General features: G+C 37.1%; 1 long non-coding RNA gene across 1 annotated transcript; it reads right to left on the bottom strand.

The window, feature by feature from the left end:
- Positions 1-380: 380 nt before the first annotated feature.
- LOC138944689 (uncharacterized) lies at positions 381-2,216 on the bottom strand. The gene is made up of 3 exons (XR_011448852.1): positions 2,089-2,216; positions 1,521-1,889; positions 381-1,122 (listed from the first exon to the last, which is right to left on the bottom strand). It is a non-coding gene; the product is annotated as an uncharacterized lncRNA (long non-coding RNA).
- Positions 2,217-5,145: the final 2,929 nt, after the last annotated feature.

Below are 5,145 nucleotides of genomic sequence, written 5' to 3'. Positions count from 1 at the left end.
ATAGATCAGGATGGCCCTTAAGTGGATATTCCTAGCATCCTTGCGTCTGACACAAGAAGTAGAAAAAACTCCGCTATTCCTACAAATTATTATAAAAACAATCAAGTTCTGTAATAAATAATTCTCTAATTCCAAAGTTACTCATTATATTATTACGCACGTATATTAATTAATAAATAATTATTCATTACATCATATGTTACTATTCAATGCCATTATATTAATTTTATATATCAATAATCGTTCACATATTTATATGCGAAATGTCGATTTTTCCGTTAGATAATTAACAGCAAAGAACGAGAGAGAGAGAGAGAGTTGTTTTTTATTTCTTGTCGATGATATCATCTGCACTTTATAATTTTATTTACGCATACTTGTAATGAGTTGCGCGCACACGAGAAGTGGCTAAAGTATTTTATCGACACGTATATTTATGGAACATATAAATTGTTTGTACATAAAAATTCGATTTTTTTAACAAGTAACGAACAGTAAAGGACGAACAACCTATGTGTGTGTGTGTGCTCTCCTTTTTATCGGCTATACATATATATTTATATATAGCATAACGGTGCAACCTTCCTTTCGCTTTGTACCACCTACGCGCTTTTGCTTAGTTAACAAGGACACACAGGAGATTAACGCACATATATAAAGCAAATAAAAAAAAACTTAATTATTTTTTTTATCTTCTTCGTTAAATATTATGTACGTATTATATATAAAGATATATAAATTATGCTTCTCTTATGGAGAAATAATATATGCGCTCGTTAAAGAGTTTACGGTATTTCGGTATCGAATTTGGAAGGATGATAAAATGGCATCTCTCGAACGCCTGTCTTTGTCGTGGCGGATTCCATAGCGATCTATGGAGCACCAAGATTCCACGTCCCGTCCTTCTCGGACGGAGGCGATGAGAAAAAAAAACAAGCAAAAGAAGTGGTGAGGTTGTTCGATGAGGAACCTGGCGCCTACACGGTGCCTGGCACACCTGTGCCTGTCCGTCTCTTCCTCTCACTTCTATTATTTCCCTTTTCCTCATCTCCGCCCCAGGCGCGGCGGTCTACCATGTCTTCTCTATTCTCTGTCTCTGCGCCGCGTTATATCGAGTTTCCTCTATACGGTGTTAAAGAATTACAGTATATATGGGCTTCATCGTCAAGTCAAGAAACAAAAATTCATGAAACTCTGGAAAATGAGGGAGAGAAAGAGCTTCCATTTTTTATTTATAAAAGATTTAAGACGAATAAGCTGTCCTTCTCATAAGCAGGAGACAAATCCTTATTCTTTGTATAATGTCAAATAGATTTCACTTAAAATTTTAAAATATAATTACCAAGATAATTAATGTTAAGAATAAATATATAAAAAAGAAACAGTATAACGTCGGATCTAATCTTTGTGATTAAATTTTTGACTTCGTATTTTTGATTTTAATCGAAGAATCTACACGATAATTTTTGCGTGCGTGATTTTTCAGCACCTTGTATATAATATCGTATCTATCTCTATACCTTTCCAGTAGACTTTGAAGCGGAGAGATCTTATATCTTTTCGATCTACTTCAACGGTGGGCTGGTGCTTACATGCGGCGCAAAAGCCATTTCTTCGTCTGTAGCAGGCTTTAATCATCTAATGGGCTCTATGTTTTCTTTTCAGGTTTGAAACATTATGGTGGTCTCGTTCCTTTAAAATCGTAGCATCCCGTATTAACGGTTTCGTTCGAGTATTTGCCACCTGGTCGCGAGAGAGTGCCAATTTAGCACTCCTACGTGACGGGGTCCAGGTCGGGTCGGCTTTATATATATATATATGATTACTTCTCTCCTCCTCCACGTCACCTTCACATTCGAATCCGCCGACAAAATCGAGACTTTTGTCATCTACCGAAAGAAAATCGCTGCTTTGTTTAATATTTTTTATTTCGCGATATCAGAATGTAAAAATATTACGAAAGCGCATTTGCGTCTCGTATGTACATGTATCCCCAAATTATTTAAAATGAAAAAGAAAAAAAAATTGTCTTATCTCTAAAAATTCTATTTCACTTACTATATCTTATTCTATCGATATCTCCTTTACCTGAAATAAATAGATAATAGATGGTTATTTGAAGATGTCGAAATACATATATACAACTCATATTAGGGAAGATGCGCGGTCGTCGCAGCCGTGCCGCCTAAATCTGGAATAGAAGGGACCAAAAAAGAGAAAGGTTTTCAAGGAGGTAGGTGGTGTATCGTTGAAAAAGGTCGAGCAACCGTTGGCGCATCAACAGGTGGGTATCGGGTGGCGGAATGAGAGTCGAATCGAAGCAAGGTGAGGCGAGATGAGATGCACGCACACGCATTCACACAACGACATGGCTTTCCTCCGGTGCGCGCGCGGCCGAAGCGATCGTATTTCATCTCACGTACATACGCGGCACCCACCGCTTATTTCTCACGTTCTTAAAGTCCGGCCATACGGCTTCCTGACTTACGGACCTCGAAACGGCGCGTCGCGAATAGCGGTGCTCTCGACGGCAATATCGATGTCTTCGCTCATGCTAGTTTCAGTAATACAAGGATACTCGGAAATATTATAATTTAATTTTAGAATTTCTTCTTAGAAAATCTCTTCTCTCTTATTTTTCTTTCTTTAGAAAATGTGTGTCTTTTAATTATTTAATATTATTTGCATTAATCTGTCATAGAGGAATATATTATTTTGTTTAAATAAAATTTATTTAATTTAGAAACTAGTTACATCGAGTATCAATTTTTAGTAATAAAATTAATTGTTAAAAAAATGAATCTTTTAGTTTGTTAATAAGAGGAGTGGTATAAGTTAAGTGTTTGCACAATTTATCGATGCTATCAAACGTAAGAAGATAATTTATTTAATTTTTCTTTCAGTATTTTTTTTTTTTTAATCGTGTAACCGCATTCATTCTTGACAACGTCGCCGCGATTGATAAATGTCTCACGGACAGTTCGAACAGTTCTTCGCGAGAGATCTCGATTGCGGGAAGTATATCATGCTGCGCGTCCCGTTCGGCAAAACGATTACCTGAAGAGAAAGAGAGACGTGAACACTTCAAGGAGGAATCTACAACGATATCGGCTACCTCGATACGCGTTTCCGCGAAGTCGTAAATCAGTGACGCCGCGATTACGCACTCGCAGCCGCGTAATTTATCTTTTAAGAAGGCTATCGAACGCGCGAAAAAAGAGAGAGAGAGAGAGAGAGAGAGAGAGAGAGAGAGAGAGTAAAATAGAGAAGAGGAGAGAGCGGAAAACGTCTTTCTGGTGATGGTGGGACCTCTTTCGACCCGATTCGTTCGACGCGAGTGTTACAGGTGCGTCGGAGCCTGAGAGCGGACCACTCGTTAAACACGCCACGATGCACCTGCCGTGGCATCATTCATTGCCTTTATTTTCCTTTGCCCCCTTCCTCTCACTGCTCTTCTTCTCTCATCTTTCTTCCACCGAGTCTCGATCTCGTTTTCTCTCATTCTGCCATCATCTTTCGCTCGCGGAGCACCTTCGATGCCAAAGGTGCCGTCGCCCCTCTCATCCATCTTTTCTCTCTCTCTTTCTCTCTCTCTCTCTCTCTCTCTCTCTCTTGCTCTCTTTTATTATCGACTATAGAAATTCAACGATGTATAGACTTTTTCTCACCTTTGCGCGGGATTAACCCTCTGTGCATCCTCCGTATTGCTTTTTGTTGTGCTATATATATATGTATGTGTGTGCGTGTGTATAGGAAAAAAAAAAAATTCCTTTAGAACTGAAAAAGTTTAAAAGTTAATGTTCATGTAAACGATAAATACATACAATTTGCGTTCCAATATTTACTGTCAGTACTGAAAATTTACGTGTACGTGTGTGAGAGGGAGACGTAAAGTAAACTATAGATTTTCAGCAGCTGCATTAGAAACGGCAAATATTTTAATAACGATGGTTTTAAATCATTCGGCTTTTCCTTGGAGAAAGTCTGACCAAAAGTGGCTGCACGTTGCGACTTTCCAATTTTTAACGACCGAATGTCTTATAAATCAGACTTTTTAATTAAAATTCTATTAAAGTACATTTGACATTGTCAGAAAAAGACAAATTGTGTCTTCCTATATTTTGGAAATTTAGTTTTTTTTTTGCTACAAGTCTCGACATCTTTCTCAAACAAAGCGGAGCGCATTATTTGCGATACCTGAGTTTCGAAAATCAATATTCTTATACATGCGTTCTATTCTTACGAGCATAACAGGTGCAATAAAGAGCTTTACGGCTGCTCAATATGCGGACAATTTCTAAACCAACATTCATTTGCGAAAGAATGGAAATCTATTTATTTTATCTTTTACGGTGAAAATCTTTTTATTTCACACTAGACGAAAGAAAATTGCATTCAGTTTTTTCCGATACTGTCTTTTTTTTTTTCGAAAAGAATAATCCGTCGGAAATCGGCAGATTCTGTTAATCTTGAAAAACATTTAAAAAGCCTTTTGACATCTTAAGTTGGAACACTCAACTTTTTGAAACATTATCTCTATTGTCTTTTATGCATTTACTAAACAAATATTTCGAAATGTTTTCAAGATAAAACTTTAGCATCTTTTTTCCTTCGGTAGAAAGGTCTTTTAGTTTCAAGAGGGAGTTATGGTATGCGCTATATAAATGCTTTGCTTTTCTCGAGTTCTCTTCTTGAAAGAGCTTTTAACGACGTGTAATTGCAGTCGGATTAGTTGCACCCCGTGCGGTCTGAGCTAAACAGATGCGTTTGACTAACGATTATCCTTAGTTCAGTTACAAAATGTGTAGCAAAGTTTTTGATCGTCCCTTGACGCCCATTGTACGTTGAAAAGAATTTATTATCGCTATGGCGAGATATTATAAAGAGTCTTTTAAAGATTTCTAGCCGACTGGGTAGACAGATATTCGTTGCCCAAGAAATTCTTCATTTGTCTGATTTATGTGAGATTTGTATAAAGAAAATAGCCGTAAAAAGACAGGTGCTTTCTGAGTTCTTCTAAAAACGTATACGACTTTGTTGATCATTAGAGAGAAATAGATATTCTCGATGCTAATGAGATTTCGGACGATTAAGAGATGGAATAATTAACGCATTTAATGACTTCGTTGGATTAATCTGGCATGA

The sequence above is a fragment of the Polyergus mexicanus genome, unplaced genomic scaffold, assembly GCF_030449975.1.
Source record: "Polyergus mexicanus isolate NDT 795.1 unplaced genomic scaffold, iyPolMexi1.0 SCAF_2, whole genome shotgun sequence".
Lineage (NCBI taxonomy): Eukaryota > Metazoa > Arthropoda > Insecta > Hymenoptera > Formicidae > Polyergus > Polyergus mexicanus.
Note: the sequence above shows the minus strand (reverse complement) of the source record. Positions and strands in the feature narration are given on the sequence as shown.